The sequence below is a fragment of the Euprymna scolopes genome, chromosome 1, assembly GCF_053919585.1.
Source record: "Euprymna scolopes isolate OS-2025 chromosome 1, ASM5391958v1, whole genome shotgun sequence".
Classification (NCBI taxonomy): Eukaryota; Metazoa; Mollusca; class Cephalopoda; order Sepiida; family Sepiolidae; genus Euprymna; species Euprymna scolopes.
This window is the reverse complement of record NC_136482.1, coordinates 34,438,365-34,459,589: the sequence shown is the minus strand read 5'-3', so window position 1 is coordinate 34,459,589 and position 21,225 is coordinate 34,438,365. Positions and strand designations below refer to the sequence as shown.

Sequence of the window (21,225 nt, the reverse complement as noted above, 5' to 3'; positions counted from 1 at the left end):
AGTATGCTGGAACCATCGGTTCCTCTAGTATATATTAAGTCACTATCAACATAGACGGCATGTGACCCAAAAGATCACAGATCGTCTACTGCTAATCGCCTGAGACGCCTTCAGTGAGAACGCCGACAGGGTTGCTCAGGTATTGTTGTAGGCAGAATGCACTAACCCTAATGCACTGTTTTTTTAAACCTCGTCTGTGATCTCCACCCTCGCAAAGGTAAATAAATGCGATTACAGTTAGGCCGCTTTTATAGATTTTAAACACCTGACAAACAATATTAGTTCGGTAATAACCAAAGATAAACGATTCAAAACGAAAATCAGGTTCAAGAAGCACAAAATGAAAAACACGTACTGATTTGTTTACATTGTTGCATTTTATTTATTTAAATGGTGATATTTTATTATTAGATACTAATGCAATGCACTAATGCAGAATACGAACCGTGCTATTGTTTTAGATATGATTTTCAAGTTAAATGTATGGTTTTACGATAACTTTTATTTATTAAATTGTTAGGTGAAAGTACAGAACAATTTTTTTCAAGTCCCCCTCCCTATGTTAAAAATGGATTTCTAACGTTATTTCAGCACAGCGTATCCTGCGTAAGTATAAACATTATTGTATTATTATTTTTATTATTTTATTTATTTATTTATTTATTGTGAAAAGGTGTTTACGGTTATTTTGTTTTTGATGGTTTGTTATAATTATAAACACAGCCTCTATCTCACTTAGTAAATAATAAATAGCAAAATAATTAGCATAAAATTCAGATCACTGGTTATGTTGGTTAAATAAAGATTGACTATTAAACCAGATAAGCCTTCGCGGAAGATAAAGTGAAAATCAGTTAGTGGTTATTATTAATTTATTTATTAATTTATTTATTTTTAGTGCGCAACACATTTTTTATTAAACAACTAAAAACAAACAAATAAAAAAAACAATGAATGATTATGTATATTTTTTAACAGATAAAATTAATGTAAAAATAAATTATTTTGTACCAACCTTTTTGAGAGGTTAATTTGCACATTGGCTAATTAAAAGTTATTGCAAATGAACAGCGAGCCAAAATAACGCTAGGACGTCCATACTTACCTCCCTTTGATTTGAATGCGTTGCTATAGCGACACACGTGGCTTGTTGAAAATTTTGATTTTAAAAAGTCGTTTGAAAAATCACCCAAATTTTCGATAAAATTAATTTAAAGTCTGAATTTGTATATCTTGTCTATACTTTCCTGGTTTATAGAAATGTAAGTGACAATACGTATTGCTCTTTTTTCTTTTCTTTTTTTTCTTTTTTTTTGAGCTATATTTATTAGATTGTATTATTGAAATCGATATTTAACGGTTCTGATGTTTATCTCTCTCTCTCTCTCTCTCTCTCTCTCTCTCTCCCTCTCTCTCTCTCTCTCTCTCTCTCTCTCTACCGCGGCAGGATGATGTGAAACAAGGGCCAAAAAGCGTGAATTAGCCAGCACCTAAGAGTTGCAAAAATATCTGAGAAAGCATGTCGGCATTCCCTAACAGAAGCTTCTCAGGCGATTAGCAATAAATTGACCTCTTCTCTAAACTCTAGAACTGCACAGAACGAAAAGCATGTCTCAGTCAAGAGGGAACAAGTTATCTAAACAATGGCATAAACTTTGTTGGCGTTGGTACCGACAGAGAGAACGGACGGCCTCTTAGATTTTCTTTGTTAAAAAAACTATTTCACCTCAAATAAAGCATAATATTTCCACTGAGACTTTATGGCTTACTGTGATTAAGGACAGTCATTCTAAATTAGGAGCTGTTCAACAAGATGTTTGTTAAGGTCACATTTAAATTTCTGCGTGTTGGTACAGTTGGAGACAGGGAGCTGTAATGTTGCAAAGGGACATAAATCTTAAAGAGTTATCTACCCCTTAAATTACACACACACACACACACACACACACACACACACACAAACAAACAAACAAACAAACGAAAATAAAAGCTTGGGAACCAGTTACACAACGCGCATGCTGTTGTTAATCATTGATCTTTGTTCAGTTCTCCTTTTTGCAACCTGACAACAACAAGCCAAGGCATTACAACATTTCATCTAGTGACAGAGATGAGATATTAAGGATTTGAAAACAACGGTCTCATAAACACGTGTAGTCTTAAAAAAAAAAAAAAAAAAAAAACATTTTTTCCTGTGATCACATGGGAAAAAATCAAATAACGGCCAGTGGTGGTTTACCAATTTCCCAGCTTTCAGTGTTGTGAAAATTTTATTCCCACATAGCTCAGAATTTTAGCGTCATCTTTCGGCTCTGCATAAGCCTGGTACTTGACTTCTAGATGAATTGGTAGTTGAAAAATCATCTATGAAGTTTAGTAATTATCCTTGGCAGGAAGAAATGTTCTTTTACTACAACGATCCATTAGTAATTTGGATGCATCCATTGAGGTAATAATTAATCAAAATCAACAATGTTTGCTGACTGAAAAGATGATATTACTCCAAGAAAGCAATACCTAACTTATTAGGTTAAATTGTCTCAAAGATACTATGACAATTTGGGCGCCAAAGGCCCTTAAATTAATTAAGAAAAATGACATGAGTCTGGCATCTTCAAAGCTTTTACCGGAACTGATTTTCAATTGAAAAAAGCCTCACAACTTGCGAGCGTTAATATTTGAATTCAACTAATAAGAATGAATGTTCTAAAATAATATATTGAACAAATCAACCAAGGAGGAGACACAATTCAATTTGTGTAATTTCTCACAGTGTACACACTAAGAGCAGCCGTTGGAAGAAATGGACAGACAGGCTGGAAAGCCTATTCATTACACTAGACATTGACAATGACAAAAAAAAGGAAAGCGACATTTTTTCATAATGTGGGAGATGAAGTTTCTGACATTTTTTACAACTTCTAACTTCTATAAACTTTTGTCTGTTTGTACTGGACTTATGTCGGATAAATCTATGAAATGCATGTTGCCTCTGAGCAATGGCAGCTGCACAAGTAGAAGTAAATCATTGGGGAGAGTGGGGTTAGCTATAGAACTTCCATGTAGGAACATGTGCTTCAATTGCTGCTTTGAACCATTCAGTGGTCTCATTTGCGCACTGTTCCGCAGGAAGTGAAAAGATACTTCCCTATGGGGCATCTCGGATGTGATCTCTAATGGCATCCCAGTCTGCCTTATTGTAGTACCTTGTCGTTTTGAGCAATGGCTCTTCAACTTGGGATCGAGAGTTTAGAGTGATGTGCATCACTATCACTGCATGATCAGCATTCTTGAGTGGGCAATAGGCATTTATTACACAATCCTCAGGAACTGTTGTCAGAAATAGATCCAGAATTGAGGCTTGCTGGTTCTGATGATCTGGGAGTCTGGTCGGGAATATTACTGTCTTTGTCAAGGAATAAGATATAGAAAAGTTATAGATGATGCTATCAGCTCTGACTGTGTAGTTAGAGAATCCAAGCCAATTATTGTATTGGGCATTAAAGTCACCAAATACATGTATTTGGGCGCTAGTGTCAAGGGAGAGTGCTACATCTCTGCTGTCAAAGACATGATTGATTATATAGTCCTGAGTAGATGTAGAGCAATAAAGAAAATATAGGTAGCTAATGCTATGTTGTAAAGTTAGTTTAAAGCACATGATTCTAGTTTAGATTCCCTAATCATGGGGAGGGTGTTACGAATATAGACTCCAAGTCTGTACATGTGTCTGTCAGAGTCCTTACAACATAGTGGAAGATAACCAGACATGATAAAGATGTTAGAGGAGATGGAGTAGTGCAAGTTGGTTTCACTTAGTGATAAGATATCAGGAGAGTTTGCTCGGAGAAATGATTATACACCATCTAAGTTAGTTCTAAGTTCATGGATATTTGTAAATGCAAGACTAGGAAGCAAATTTTTCATCTGTGTGTCTGGTTTGATCGTTATTTTTGATTTATCTGTCATTTCAATTTATATTGTAGCTTCAGGTTAGGGAGAGAGGTGCTGGACAAAGTGGTTGTACATAGCTACCATCATGCAACACAAGTAAACCATCATGCAACACAAGTAAACCATCATGTAACACAAGTAAACCATCATGCAACACAAGTAAACCATCATGCAACACAAGTAAACCATCATGCAGCACAAGTAGATCATCCTCATCCATAAGTATGTGGCCTCAAAAATGCCCACCAGAGACAAGTACAGGGTTCCTTTCCATGTACAACATGGCACTACCAACATCCCAATATTATACAACTGATGATTGAACAGCCACTCTAAGTGCTACCAAAGAAGTAGAGTTCCTGTACTGTCAGTCGGAAGCAGCAGCTAGTAACTGTCAAACCAGTACACTCAAACCTGACAGACAAGAGCAGCCCAGTCTAATCAAATTAATTGGCAACTAAGCACCCCCAAAATGCCCAGGTTCAGGGGAAGAGAATGAGGCAGATGTGGGGGATGGCATTCATTACCCTAGACAGAAAACAAGGCTAAGCAATGGGTGTCTCTAATGAGTCTCTGTGATCGCACCTCTGAGTATGGAAGCCAGGCGATAAGCAAAGCCTATCTACTCCTTAAGCAGTTTAGGTTTGCAAACCGGTGATTTGATCGAGTCACCAGCTCTAGGAAGTTGTCGACTAGAACTGAGGAGGTTTCCCTCTTCCAGATCCATCAGCACTGAGAGTTGAAAACATGAATTAATTTGATTCGTTAGTTCCTAGCAGCATCGTTTATAAATAGAATCTTCCAACTGTGAGGGACCATACCCCCATTATGAATCAAAAATATGGCAACAGTTTTCCCTGTGCCTGGTTTCAAGGCCAGGTATTTCAACACCCCCACATGGGTAGTTAGGATTAATTGAGTTTGTATCAGAGATAATTAGTATCTGCTTTAAAGTTACACTCCTCGGAATAGGATTAAGAATGAAAGTTGTAGTTATTAACACGTTTTGAGTGGGGGTATGCATGAGTATGTAGATTTGAGGTTAATATCTTAAGTTCAGCGAGGATTAAATGTAATTTGAGGATTAATGAATACATTGGAAAAATTATGATATAAATTTTGGGGTACGAATCAAAATGAGCTTCAGGTGTTAGTTTTCATGTAAATCATCAGTACTTCGACCCATCTAAGTGAAAGAAATATCGAGTTGCTATTTAATATAGATCACTTTGAGTACAAGTGCAGAATATGGCTAATAAGTATCCACCTTATAGTTTAGCTATAAAATATAGATATAAGTTATAAGATAAGACATGCCTTCTCAATAGATAATTACAGGTGTTTAGTATAGATTTTTAAAAATCAGCCTTCTAGAGTTAAGGGCTGGAAGCTAAAATCCCTCTCCCAAGGTACAAGGTGCAAAGCATGCGATTTTATACCAGTTTGGGGGGAAGAGCAATTGGTTATTTGTCCAGCTGGAACAGGACAAATGATATAACTTACAAGAATACACTATTAATATACATTAGGATATACAGTGTTTAGCAGTATAACGATTTGGAATAATGTTTATTATGCAAAACAGACACAGGCAGTCGTCTTGGAGACAAAGGACTAGTCCTTTGGAAAAGAATTTGTGTCAGTTATTTTAGTATCATGTATAAGTAACCATATATGTAGAGCCAGTATAGGCCTTATATTTAGACAACACCTAGCAAGGAATCACAATTTATTTTCAAAACGAGTGAAAAAAAATATCAGTAATTAAGAGCAGGAAAGCAAGTTTAGGTGAATAAGCAATAACTTTACAATACTTAGTATGCCAGGAATTAGAAGCAAGAGGTTTTCTTTCCACTGAAGTTTCAATTACATGTTGTGTTCAGCAAGGTTTCTATTTGTTTTCAACCTGTAGTTAATACCAGCAGTTATTATTATTATATTAAAATATTTAAGATAAGCACAAAAAATAACGGTATTATAAAAAAAATAAAATAAAAAGCTAAACTGAAATGAAAATAAAAAGTCTCCTGGATAGAAACCAGGTTAAGGTTGAACATATGTATTTGTTCAAAGAGTCTTTTTCAGGTTTTGAAGTTATCCCCTTGTTTGGATCATAGTTATCTCCCTTGGAGATATTGTGCTAGATTAGAAATGCATATGCGAGATAAAGAGGAACATCACTCGCGTGTCATAAGTTGCACCTTTTCTTTCATTGTTTGTTCGGCATATTTTTCTTTCTTTTTCTTTTTTTTTTTGTTGATGGTGGTGGAGATAATCACTAAAATCATTTGCTTTCAACTACACACTGATGAAGCAAGCATCTGCAAAATAAAAAACATGATTTTGACAGAGGTGTGAACTCAATATTTTTCAAATGGTGATAATAAGTCAAGCTTATTTTAAACCCAAAATGTAACAAACTGATGCCAAATGAAAGAAAAAAGTGTCAACGCAAGTAGAGTTCTTCTGATTGACAGATTCTTTGGCTGGTGTAGCCTTGTTTTCTGTCAATCTGAGGTATAGTTCTGTGAAGTTATAGGAAATTCACATTCCCAAGCTTTATCCTATTGTCCTTTGAGAATGAGATATTTACTGTGAATCGCTTGAGGCTCTCCTATCAAGGAATGCCAAATGAGCTACTCAGCTAATTTTTGTTTGGTCAGAGTGCTCTTCTTCAAGAGTGCTGGCTTTTCAAATCCCATTTACCTGACATAGTGTCTAACCTTCCTGCCGTAGAATGAAAATAAATGAAACTACAATTTGTACATTCTTTAAGCATGAGTGCTTTTTCTCAAGTAACAACTGTTATATTACAAAACTGAACATATGGAAGCAAGAACAGGACACATGAAAAGTTGAGTTTAAATGTTTTATTTAAAGTTAAAATGATCGTGAAACGAACTACTTGGTGTGTCAGGATATTTAGGCGGTGGCGACGGTGGGACATCAGTAGGAATGCTGGTCAGGTGTTGATATGACGCGGTGACGATCTGGTGTTATTGTCAGACTGAGGCGGGGGCGGCGATGGCAGGAATGTGGCTTATGTGTTCTGGTGTCTGGAATATGGGTGCAGTGGCGGCGGTGAAGAAGAAGTAGTCTTAAAACCTGTTGTCTGGTAGCATAAGTGGGTTGGCAGCGACAGCGGAAGAGGAGTAATCTTAATAGCAGCTGTCGCTGATGGAGGGTTGATGACGATTGTTGCTACTATTGGCAGGACAAACCTCGCTGTCTGACGAGCTGTGGTCATCTGGTGGTGGCGGCAGTGGTGGCGAAAGAGGGGTAGTCTTCAAGGCTTGCTGTCCAGTATCACGAGTGGGATGGTGGCAGTGCAGCAGTGGCGATGGCGGCGGCGGGAGCATAGTATGTTGTCGCTAGCGAGGGATTAACAGCTGCTGGTTGGTGACTAAAAGAGGTTCACAGCTTGACACGCTGGGCCGATCTGCCTGCTTGTCAAAAAAGCTGTTATTTTTATATTTGTGTTGCGGATGTAGTTGTAGACAAAGATGGCTTTTATCACTGGTTGTCATTTTCGCTTTTTATTTGTGTTTATTTTTTGTGTTTTAATGTATTATAGGGAGTCGTCTGTTTGATGTTTGTATACATGTGTTATATCAATTTAAAGCTAAGAAAGTTGTGAGTATGTTTTAGTAGGTGTTGTACTGTTGCAGTGTTTATGAATAATTATTCGTATTTATATGCTGCCGGAGTTGTGTTTGCTGTGATGTTTGTGTTTTGTTTTGATTTTTCTTTTGATGTATGGCTTCCTCTGACAGTTTTCTTTGTCGACGTGAGGTGTAAGTTATTCCGTTGATGTGTGTACATAAAAAAATTGGCTTTGATGTTGTCGCGTGTGTTTAGTGTGATCATTCACGTTGTATTGACGAATGGGGTTTTTCTTAGAATCGCCATTATTATCACCATCGCTGCTCCTGCTGGTTTCTGGTTTAGTCATGTAAATATGGAGGAATATGCGATATAACACAACTCTCTCCAATTCTCACATAACAAAATTTTTAAATGACCTTTCTTATGTTCATGTCATTTTCTTATTGAAGAACTTTCATTTTCTTAACAAACTTTAGTGTTTCAAATTATATATTACACTTGAAAAATTGTTGATATAATCTGTTCTTTAACTCTACTGTTCTCCCTTGAATCAGGATTGTACCCTAATCGACTATGTCTGACAATATAAATGCAGCACTCTCCATAGATAATAACGCCCAAATACATGTGTATTTAACATCCACCATAGCAATTGGCTTGGCTCCTCAAGTTACAAAAATGCAGCTGGACACTGTACTCATAGTATGAGAAGCTATCGAAGAATACATCAGAGATGCTCATGGGTTAATATCTTTTCTCTTCCTGCTGAACAGTGTGCCAATAAGAAAACTGAATGGTGCAAAGTGGGCATTGAAGTACATGTTCTCACATGGAAGTAGTGTGGTTAGAAGCTAAGAAAAAACAAGTCTTACCGTGTGTGTTCAGCGAATGAGTTCAGGCCGAGAAAAGCAAAAACAAAGATGGCGGCCAGCATTTTATTACGTGCATTCTTGCATAATCTTGTGTGCGCGTGAAGCTGGAAACTACAAAACGAGCTTCATTTCTCGGTGCTGAGCGATTCCAGATCGGGCAGGAGAGTAGGCGCAATGGGAGTGGAGATACTTTCTGAAATTATAATCCTTTTTTTGTGTGTTAGAGGTGAACCCCCCCCCATTACGGAGTATAACAAATTGTGCAGGTGCCGTTGCAAAAAGGCAGCATACATTCTGCTGGTTTGTCCGTTTTAAGTTAAATACAAAGAGGCTAGAAATCATTGTAAGAGCAAAATAGTCACAGTGGAAATAACCAGAAAATGCATAAAGTCAGAGAGGATAGGGGATCTCGATTTCTGGAAAATTTATAATAGTGTAGTAAATAAAGGACAATTCCTCCAACAACCAGGTCACATGCATGGCAACTGAGAAAGTGGAACTGCTTGTGTGGCGATTCACCTCCAACTCCATCTTAGATCCAACAAATAACTCCCTTCCAAATCTCTCTATGCAGACTGAAACTACACTTGATGATCTAAAAATCACCACTCTCATGTCTGCAATATCATAAAACACTTAAGCATCTCAAAGGCGTGTGAGCCTGATCTCATTCCTGCTATATTAAGAAATGCTCAACTAAGATAGTCCCTGTACTTTCCAAACTCTACAATAAATGCCTTGCTGAATCTTGCTTTCCAAATAGCTGGAAAATTGCCTCGGTGGTATCGATGTACAAGAACTCTGGGAAAGAACTGACCCACTCAAATATCGTCCTATCAATTTCCTCCTCCTCTTCGCTAAAACTTTGGAGTCATTAATCAATCAACCACTAGTCCACTAACTCTCTGACTGAAAGTATGGATTTATGGAATACACTTCTACTGCAGATATTTTGACACTTATCTCTCACCACATATACCATGCACTGGATAAGGCAAGGTAAGCCAGGGTTGTAACTCTTGATATATCCAAAACCTTTGACAAAGTCTGGCATGAAGGGCTCCTAATCAAAATGAAATCATATGCTATTACTGGACGATCGCTAAATATAATTAGATCTTTTTTAGACAAGAGGAAAATCCAGATTGTCCTTGATTGACATACATCTAAACAACAACATGCAGAGGTGCCTCAGAGGTTGATCTTTGGACCTTTATTATCCCTGATATTTTTAAACAACCTCCCTGATAGCCTTGTGTCTGAGATGGGTATATTTGCCAAAGAAAAACACTTTAGGAAATGGCAGAACCCTTAGAAACCCACCTCCAGTTTGTGGTGGAATGGAGCTGTAAATGGATGGTAACATTTAATGCTACTAAGACTAAGCTTCTTTCCTTTAACAATTACAACAAACCTTTTCAACAACCAATAGCCATGAGTAATATCACTACTTGAGAGTTGTTTTATTTCTTTTTTTTTTTACAAGTCACCACTTATCAAAGCCCGAAGGCCACTCGAGGATAAGGGTTAATGAATGTAAGGTGGTAGTTTAATAATCGTTAATGGTGTAGATTGGGTAGAATTTGGATTATTTAAGAGGACGGCCCAACAAGAACTTGTTTACATTGGACTTGAAGGCTACTATATTGTAATCAGCCGGGAAGCAGGCCAATGGAACAGTGTTCCACATGCAGGCAGTTATAGGAAAGAAGCTTTGTTTATGGGATCTGCATTTAGATTTAGGCACAGATAGAGAATGGGGAAAATAGCGATTTTTTTTTTTTTTACTTACATTCACTCCTAACAAAGCATATCACTACTTAGATGCTAGGAGCTCCTATTTGGGATCATGCCTAGGAAACATAGACAAGATGTTGGTATACGTTACATTTAAACTTCTGTATATCAGTACAGTAAGGGAAGAAGGTAGCAGAAAGGGAATTCCAAAGTTTAGCTGTTCAAAAGAAGAAACTATTAGAGTAGAAAGCTTTCTGGCATTTAGGGATCTCAACAGTGAAGGGGTGAGATTTTGTTGCTAAGCAGGTATGTTGGGGATATGTAATGTCAAGAAGGCACAAGAGATTATAGCTAGTCGAGTGTTTTTTGTGAAAGTTTGGTAAGAGGGGAACATAGATTGGAGCTCAGACGAGCACTTGCCATAAAAATAATGATAGAGCAGAAAAAGGCTTGCAACGTCTCTTCTGTGGGAAAGAGGTTGCAGGGAAGAGAAAGCGATATCACCTACTAGGTTTCGAAGCCAGTTTTGAACACTATCAAGACAAGATAGGGACGCCAAGCAGCTCTTGCCCAGATGCAAAAATAGTATTTCATTTTAGGACATACTTGGTTCTTCTTTCAAACTTAGCTTAACATTTACAAGCAATATGAACTGGAACAAATACACTGAAGACATTGTGAAGGCTGCTGCAAAGACGGTGGGTACTATAAGATTGCTCACTCCTGAGAGTATCCTGCACCTCTACAAAGCCACCAATTGTCCATTGGACAGGGTTTAAAAAAGAGTCTCCCATCTAATAGGTCCCATACTGTTAACTAAGCTCCAACCCCTGTCCCATCACTAAAATGTTACATCATCTTTGTGATGTTGCCGAGTTAATCAGAAAACCTTGATTCCAGTAAAGCAACCAGCCTTGACGGTATTCCAATTATAGTACTAAAAAAACTTCAACTAGAACTAGCGCCCATACTTACAAAACATTATCTTAAGGAAAATTGCTTCCCATCATCCTGGAAAATCTCATCAGTATGCCCCATATTCAAGAATTCAGGTGATCGCTCATCCCCCTCTCAGTACAGGCCAATAAGTCTCCTGTGCGTCATGAGTAAGTTGCTGGAATCTGTGTTAAATAGAGAAGTAGTCAACCACCTCAGCAAAAATAACGTTCTTAGTGACATGCAATATGGTTTCCGTTCTGCAAGATCTACAGCACATGTGCTAACTGTTATATCTCATAGGATTAGTGAATCTCTTGACAGGGCAATTGCTCTTGACATTTGGAAATATTGGGGGTTGGCGGCTTTGGTCGCAAAGGATAGAATTAGCTGCAAAGTTCTTGGCAAATGTGCTTGCAGTTATATCTCACAGGATTAGCCAATCTCTCAACGGAGGCAACCTTTCTAGGGCAATTGCTCTTGACATATCAAAAGCCTTTGATAGGGTATAGCATAAAGGTTTACTTCATGGTATAGCTGGAAATGTCTTCGCAATTATTAAATCATTTCTCTCTGATAGGTTCATCAGAGTAGTAGTTGATGGGCAAAAATCAGAATCTCACAGTATTAATGCTGGAGTCCCTCAGGCGTCCATCCTGGGCCCAACTCTTTTCCTGATCTACATTAATGATCTTCCAAATCATATCCTTACATCATTCATAGACATTTATGCTGATGACACTACCATCTGTGGTAGCACATCTAAGACCGTAAACAACCAAGTTCTCTCCAATTCTCTCTCCTCTGATCTTGAGCACGTGGTACAATGGGGAAAGGAGTGGCTGGTTACTTTCAATGCATCTAAAACCAAGCTCATATCTTTAAATCATCAACGTTCTGATCCCCATCTGGCATCAATTGAAATGAATGGCTCTCGTCTTGGGGAGGCTCCATGTTTTGACAAGCTTCTGGGCTTGACCTTTACTCCTGATCTTAAATGGAACATGTACATCAAATCTGTTGCTAAGGCCACTGGAAAAATGGTGGGATCCTTCTATCTATCCAGTAGATATCTCACTGCTGATGCAATTCTCTATCTATATAAGAGACAGGTACGTCCAAGGATGGAGTACTGTTGCCACATTTGGGCAGGAGCTGCTAGAAAGGACTTGTCCTGCCTTGATAGAGTTCAAAATAGACTTTGTAGCCTCGTAGGAGATGTCCTTTTCTCTACCCTGCAACCTCTATCTCACAGAAGAGATGTTGTGACTTTGTCTCTGCTTTATCGTTATTTTCATGGCAAGTGCTCAACTGAGCTTCAATCTATGGTCCCCCCTCGTCAAACTTTCACAAGAAACACTCGTCTAGCTGAAAACACTATCAATAATTCTCCCCACTCTTTATCTGTGCCTAAAGCTAAACGTAGATTCCATGAGCAAAGCTTCTTTCTTAGAACTGCGCGCCTATGGAATTGTCTTCCGTTGTCCTGCTTTCCAGCTGACTACAATATGGTTGTCTTTAAGTCCAACGTAAACAAGTTCTTGATGAGCCATTCCACTTAAGTTAACAAATTTACCGAATTTCCATTACTAACGATTACTATATTGTCCAATTCCCTACTGTACACTCTTAACCCTTATCCTCGAGTGGTCTCGGGCCTTGATAATGTGGTGATGCCTATGTAAAAAAAAAAAAAAAAATCTGGCGTTCTCATCCAACCAATCCTTTTTAATTAGGTCATACCCTGATTCAGCTTGATTATGCATATTAAAAAGTTGATTCCCTAAACAGAATTTTCCGTTAACCATTTTCTCATACAGGCCAAATTACGGCCTTGATCTTAAGGTTACTTCAAAGACCAAACATTGATAACACGTAACAATGCTCTTCACAAACAATATTACCATCAATGTACCCAAAATCTTTTCTCTTCATGTATTTTGCATCAGCAATCAAACCGTTTTTAAATAGGAAGGTAACCAGCTGGTGCCCTAGGATCGCTCACATAAATAAAAACTCTAAATCAGGTCTCATTCGCCCTCATCTGGGGCAATTTTCGACCATCATAAATGGTTGGGTCACATTTCTGTGCAGTCAAAAAAAAAGGGAATCAACTGGAAGAACAGAAATTTGTTGGTTTATCCAAACCCCAAGTCTGCAATTCCACACTGCAATAAAATTCCTGTTGAAGTGTTTAAAGGCTTGCTCAACCTTTCCAAGGAAAACGACAGTATATTGCAACGACGTTGCCAGCTTGCAGCGACAGTTTGGTGTCGAACAGTATTATTCTCAATACTGGCAGCATTTTATAGACAGTTTTCTTTATACTTTTACAAAAAAGTTACCACTTATTAAAGTCCAGAGGCCACTCGAGGATAAGGGTTAATGAGTGTACAGTAGTAGTAGTGTAAATTTGGTAAATTGGATTACTTAAGGGGACGGCTTATCAAGAACTTGTTTATGTTGGACTTGAAGACGGCCATATTGTAGTCAACTGGAAAGCAGGAAAACGGAAGAGAGTTCCACAGACATGCAGTTCTTAGAAAGAAACTTTATTCATGGAATCTACGTTTAGATTTAGGCACAGATAAAGAGTAAAGGAAATTTTTGATAGTGGTTTCAGCTTTATGGGTGTTTTTCATAAAAGTTTAGCGAGGGGGAATCATAGATCCAAGCTCAGACGAACACTTGCCATGAAAATAATGATAACTCAGAGACAGGCTCACAATGTCTCTTTTGTGAGAAAGAGGTTGTAGGGAAGAGAAGTGCATCCCCCACTAGGCTACAAAGTCTGTTTTGAATACTGTCAAGGCAGGATAAGATCTTTCTAGCAGCTCCTGCCCAGATGTGTCAACAGTACTCCATTCTTAGGTGTACTTAATTCTAATAATAGTAGAGAAGTGCATCAGTAGTTAGATATCTACATATCTACTGCAGTGGTAGAATGTTCTCACCATTTTTCCAGCAACCTTAGCAACAGATTTGATGTACATATTCCATTTCAGATCAGGAATAAAGATTTGACCCAGAAGCTTGTCAAAACATGGAACCTCCCCTAGACGAGAGCCATATATTTCAATTGATGCCAGACAGGTATCAGAGCATTGATGATGCAAAGATAGAAACTTGATTTGAGATGGACTAAAATTAACCCGTCACCTCTTTCTCCATGGTACCACATGCTCAAAATCAGAAGAGAGAGAATCAAAGAGAAATTGGTCATTTACGGCCTTTGAAGTGTTGCCATAGATGGTTATATCATCAGCATAAATGTCTACGAATGATCTTAGGATTTGATTTGGGAGAACATTGATGTAGATCAGGAAGAGAGTTGGGCTCATCAACCACTACTCTTATGAACTTATCAGAGAGAAATGATTTAATCACTGAGAAGACATTTCCAGCTATACCATAATTGGAGATCTCATGGAATAAATATTTATGCCATATCCTATCAAAGGCCTTTGATATGTCAAGAACAATTGTCCTAGAAAAGAAGACTCCATCGAGAGATTCACTAATCCTATGAGATATAACTGTAAGCACATTTGCTGTAGATTTAGTAGATCGGAAACCGTATTGCATGTCACTAATGAGGTTATGTTTGCTGAAGTAAACTACTTATCTATTTAACACAGATTCCAGCAGTTTACTCATGATGTACAGGAAACTTATTGGTCTGTACTGAAAGGGAGATAACCGATCACCTGAATTCTTAAATATGGGGCATACTGATGAGATTTTCCAGTGTGTTGAGAAGCAATTCTCCTTAAGACAACGCTTAAACAGCTTTGCAAGTATGGGAGTTAGTTCTGGTTGTGCTTTTTCAACACTATAATTGAAATGCCATCAGGGTCAGTTGCTTTACAGGAATCAAGGTTTTTGATTAGCTTGGCAACATCACACACAGATATTTGTATGTTGCATAGCGTGTTTTCTGATACAGGAGGAAATATTGGGGGTTGGCGGCTTTGGTTGCAAAGGATAGAATTAGCTGCAAAGTTCTTGGTAAAGAGTTTGGCTTTGTCTGATGCTGACGAGATTACCTCAGGTCCATTGGTGATGGTTGGGATAGAGCACATGCTTCTGTTCAGGGCCTTGTTTGCTATTTGGCAAAACTGGTGGGAACCAAGCCACTGCTCAGCTACTTTGGACTTAATAGACTTAGCCTACAACTCTCTCATGTTCTTTATTGCACATTTACAGTGGTTGCTGGCAGTCTGGAAAGCGGCTTTAGCTTCAGTACATCTATTACGTTGGAAGCAATGAGAAAGTGATTTCAGTGTACAATGGCTGACTGTTAGGCTTTTGCTGGAACTTTTCGAGGGTATGAAACGTTACATACCTACAATTAACCTTTCCGTCAGGTCTGATACTATAGAGGACACATCCTTTTTAAACATGGAATGCAGAGGTAGATCCGATATAAATGTAAATCAGCCATAGTGTATTGATATACTGTACGATGGAGAGGTACATCTGAGGACTTATTACATTTCATTTTTATCTTAATTGATACAGCAGAGTGGTCAGAAGATTCAAGAGGAGACAGAATGGAAACTGAACATAGTTCAGGGCAAGTTGTGAGAAAAAGGTCTAGGAGACTTGCATATTAGCCGTCAGTGTCGAGCACATGGGTGGTTTCGTGAACAATCTGAGTAAGGTCATAATCAATGGAGACATCATGACAGAACCTCTCCTCATCATCGGTCTTGTTTGAGTGAGTCAACCATTCCACATTGTGAACATTGAAGTCTCCACAAATGTGAATATTAGCTGAAGAATAAGCAGATAGGACTTTGTCAATTTTCTCAGATATGCTTTTAAAGATAGTAACTCCGCTGTTGTGGGGGCGATAAAGAGTAAATATAAATGCAGTAGTGTGAGCAAGTGCAACCTGGAAGCACATATAGGGTAAGTTAGGATCTTCTCTGGAGATGTCCCTACCACATGGAAAGCCATCTTTAATATAGGCACGTATTCCATGCTCATGGCGATCTTGGGGGTCAGATTTGGAAGTTAAGTTAGAGTATCCTTTAATTACGAACTCATCTAGGGAAATAGTCTGTCCACTTCACTTAGAAATAATAGGTTTGGTTTAGTCTCCTGTAATTGGGTTTCAACCTCTGGAAGGTTAGAACGTAGACCCCTGATGTTGGAGGAGACATGGTAGTGGGGGTCTATGTTGGAAGTTGGAGATCTGGGTTTAATCGTGTATTTTTTCTTGAAACTTGTCATGATGGAGTTTTGGAATTTGTGGACTAGGTCGTCAGACTTGCTTAGAGCAAGACAGAGAGGGGAGACTAAGAGAGAAAAAGTAACAAAGAATTTTGTTTTGTAGCACATGATAAGGTAAAGCCGTAACAATTACCCACTAATATGGCATCATCAAACCTTATCACCCCTACTTTTAAAAGGAGCCATAGAGCAATTCTATGGCCAACTGAGCAGTCACCAGTCACTAGCTGAGAGTCGAAATACAGCAAAACACATTTGAACTGTTTAAAGAATGTCGCTTAGGAGATGATGTGGACATGCTTAATTTTTGCTCCAAAAATCTACAATGAAAATAAAATAATGTAGCCTAATTATTTCCTGTCTGACTTTTTAATGAACTGCTAATATTAAGAGAATAAACCTTACTTTGATCCAGAAATCAACAAAAACATGGCATAATCAGTAGGTATGTTTACTACTCAGTGTCTAGTTCTTACAAACTACGTACCTCATTGTATAGAAAATTTGACTTTTACTTTTACTTTAAGGTTTGTGATGTCATAATCAATTAGCATACATTACAATCACAACCTACAGTTGTAATTATGAAGTGAGAATGTATATAGAAACACGCCTAATGTATTGTCGTCGTATTCACCTACATTCCACAGTCAGATAAACTATTCTAATAAAATAAGCACGCTGAAGACTAGTTCATAATCCACAGGTATATTTATTGTTGTGGCTTTAATGCTGAAATAAGAATGAGAAGATTTGGAAACAGTGAAATGAAATATAGGTACTTGTGCATTTAACGAACCAGACGTAACTCAGCATTTGCTCGGCTTTGTCCGACGCATGACGTCAACAGCCGGATAAAACCGAGCGTTGCCGATAAAATAAAAACAACGCTACAACAAAATAACTGTAAAATGAAATTGTAAAATGTAGAAACAAAAAAAATTAAATAAGTATAAAGCAAAAACCTACCGTTCATTTATATTTTTATTATTATTAGTATTATTGTTTGAAATTGTTTTCTGTTTGCAAAATAAATACATATAAAACATTTTTTGTAAATAAATAATAGTAATTATTTTTTTTTTTTTTTCAAATATTTACGTAAAATGCCCAACAAAAATCATATTTGTAGGATCAATTTTTTTTAACAAATAATAGTGATTAATTGTTTTTTATGAAACGTTTGTTTTTTTGTTTTTTTTTTTTCAACTATTTACGTACAAAAAAAGAAAAAAATCGTAAGAAAAAGGAAAGGAACAAAACTTTTTTTTTTTTTTTTTCCGGGATCTACAAAATTAAGGCTGTGGTGGTTGGTTCACCTCCCACTTTGCTCCAACAGTCTGATACAACCATGCGTAGTCCCCGGCAGAATGTATTTTCTTATTAGTGGAAGGAGGGTTTCGGCATTCCTATTTGCTACATTAACCAAAAAGAAAAAAAAAAAAAAAACTCCTTTTCGGCAGGGATCCAGGATCCAGACCGGTGTTAGACGTCTGCCGACAGCAATTGAAGATAGACTCGTCGATTTCGACCGTATGGCCTGCTGGGCCTCCTATCTGCCAGGGATTCCTGAGAAAGTAATCCCGGCATATTATATCTCGCAGGAAATTCTTCCAGTCCACAATTGTGGCATGACCGCAACCCACATTCACGCTGGAGATTTCTAGTCGCCGCCATCTCGAACGGCAATATCGGAATTCTCGTCTGCTGCTCGACGCACACGCGTCGAGTTGAAACTAAGCGCACAGCATTTTGATTGCCTGATGACCATGTTTCGTGAGACAGCAGCAAAACCCGAGCTGTTGACGTCATGTGTCGGACAAAGCCAAGCAAATGATGAGTTACGTCTGGTTTGTTAAATGCACAAGTACCGAAATATATATTAACAGAAAATACAGAAACGTATATTGGTTGAGTGGGACTGCACTAAACTGAAAAGACAAAGTAAGGTTACGACTCACTCCCACTGAATCTCAGGTCCAGATTACTTGATAACAGATACTAGTTACTGGAAATGATGTCAGAAATAGTCCATCGTCAGAGTCTATAGGGGTGCCACCCTAACACCTCCACCTAAGCTTTTTCTTCATAAAAGCTGTTAATATCTCTTACATTTAGGATTGATCATTAGTGGATTGGTGATTTTCCTTTTCCAAACCGATTGTTGTGGTTCTAGTATTGATCGGAGAGGATTGAAATCGAATATCATGAAAATGGATTCGATTGGTTCTTCCTTCAATGATGGTGTTTCACTGGTGACATCTGAGGGACATCTTCTTAAATTCAAGTAGGGATACTGGAAGCTCTCTAATTGTGTTGCCTATCATTATTTTTATATTGGAATCGGTATGAAGTGCAGCAATCATGGAATCCTCGAAAGGTTCCCTTTTCTTTGGTATTAATCTTGATAGGTCATCTGCATGGCTGATTTGTTTTGATGACAGGTACTCCAATTTAAAGTCATAATTAAGTAGGATAGTGCTCCATTTCAGTAGTCTATTGGCAGTATACATCGGTAAGCCTTTTTTGGATATCAAAATCGTCAGTAACAGCTTATGATCGGTTTGTAACATGAAGTTCTGCCATGTAAGTACCTATGAAATTTTGTTACTGTGAATATGATACTTAGAGCTTCTTTTTCGATTTGTGAGTACTGTCTCTTGGTTGGCAGTAGCATTCTCGATGTACGGGCAGTCAGTTTTTTGGTACCATCGGGCACTATTTGAAGTATACAAGCTCCAATAGCATATGAGTTTGCATCGCTTGCTACTATTATTTTCAGCTTTGGGTCATCGGCACACTTCATTTCATGAGATGGCATTTCTATCAGTAGTCCTTGCTACAGATTACTCAGGTTATTAATCATGACAACAATGATTAATCAGATGTCTACAACTCTCGTTCGCAATGACAACAGTAAACGTATAATAGCAGCTTTTCATGTGCTTGCTTGTCTATTTATCATTATTTATAGTAGCTTCCTGCCAGGCATAATCACTGTAGTGGCAACTGAGCAACAGCAGCAAGGAGGTAATAGTGGTTTTGTGGTTAATGACACAGAGTGACATCTTGGTTGTACCAAGATCGAATCCAGTTCATTTCACAGAAATATTTTCACTTACGGCACATTGACAACCTCTCATAGCTCTTTGCAAAAGTGTCTTTCTAGAAAGAATTCTAACTAGAAAGATATCAAGGAAACGAATGCCAACAATAATCATCTGATTCATTAGAAATAAATGAATGATTCTTAACAACAACAGCAACATCAAAATCAATAAATCTCAGTGAAAAACTGTGCAACATTTATGTCATTGTCATCATCATCAACATCATCTTATAACCATCTATAGTTTTCTTGAGGTTTTCTTGAATTATGAATTGTTTCTTAAATAACATATTTATTTTTTTGTACTAGATACCACTATCAAATTTTGTACACGAGTTTGTTTTCTTCCCTTTTGTTGTTCTTATGTTCACACGTTTTATGGACTTGTTAGTAGGGGGTCATGGTATAATGGTTGATTGGTTATCGTTCATCCATGCCATAACTTTTGCTATATATTGTTAATATCTGTGCGTGATACAACACAACAATTGAATGGATAGTGCGTAATTCAAGTACAGAGAAATTGTCTCGACTTGACCCACCACGGTTTTGAAAATAAATAAATAAATAAAATAAAATAAAAATATACAATAAAGAAAGAATAACATTTCAAAGTTATTGACTTTATATTTATTGTTACAAGTCAGACTAATGGAACATTAATTGGACTACTTACACTCTTCATTTATGTTCACACGTTTTATGGACTTGTTAGTAGGGGGTCATGGTATAATGGTTGATTGGTTATCGTTCATCCATGCCATAACTTTTGCTATATATTGTTAATATCTGTGCGTGATACAACACAACAATTGAATGGATAGTGCGTAATTCAAGTACAGAGAAATTGTCTCGACTTGACCCACCACGGTTTTGAAAATAAATAAATAAATAAAATAAAATAAAAATATACAATAAAGAAAGAATAACATTTCAAAGTTATTGACTTTATATTTATTGTTACAAGTCAGACTAATGGAACATTAATTGGACTACTTACACTCTTCAGCAGTGATGCCAGGAACAAACAACTCCCAGACATCTTAGAATCTTGATCAACGAACTCATCATCAAAACAACACCATGGAAGAAGTTCCAGCAGTTTGTGGTGTGAAGGGGTTCAATTAGAGTTAGTCAAGAGAGAAAATCAAGAGATATTTTAGTAAACATATCGTTTTTTTTAATCAGCATGAGGTGTTCGTTGCAGCATTCTGCAGTCTTAAATATATCTTCCATTTTAAAAGCATCTGGTTGTCTTTGAAAGCGTCTGGTTGTCTTTGAAAGCGTCTGGTTGTCTTTGAAAGCATCTGGTTGTTTTTGAAAGCATCTGGTTATCTTTTTTGTCCCACTCACCACTGTTAGATACACTTTCGACTTACAAACAAAAAACTTTTTTTTTTTTGTTAAACAAATTAGCGCCCATTCAACTCAGAATTTGACAACTTATACAACTCCAAGTCCTGGTGATTACAGCAGCTTTATTTTATATATTTTAAAATTCTGTAACATTTCATTTATTTCAAATAAATTGTTGTAAAGTTATCGACAGTTTTGTCACTTATTAAATCTTATTTCTAGATCACCGTAATTGCAGTCTCCACTTATAAAGGTGAATGAATTTGTTTACTATGACTTTGTGAACACCATGGGTGTTTGCAAGTTGGTCAATCATCTAATAATCATTGTCAAAAATCCACCTCCGAGAGTGGTCAACATTAAAATGAGGAATGGCAGACCTATTAATCTACAGATAGATTGGAGGATGCAAAATCT

General features: G+C 37.4%; 1 protein-coding gene across 1 annotated transcript in view; it reads right to left on the bottom strand.

Annotated features, from left to right (window-relative positions):
- Window positions 1–1,164, bottom strand: part of LOC145293708 (uncharacterized) — a 49,058-nt gene extending 47,894 nt beyond the window's left edge. Inside the window, exon 1 of the mRNA XM_080140179.1 lies at window positions 1,016–1,164. The gene's annotated coding sequence lies outside the window, so the exon portion shown is untranslated. The remainder of the gene's footprint in view (window positions 1–1,015) is intronic.
- Window positions 1,165–21,225: the final 20,061 nt, after the last annotated feature.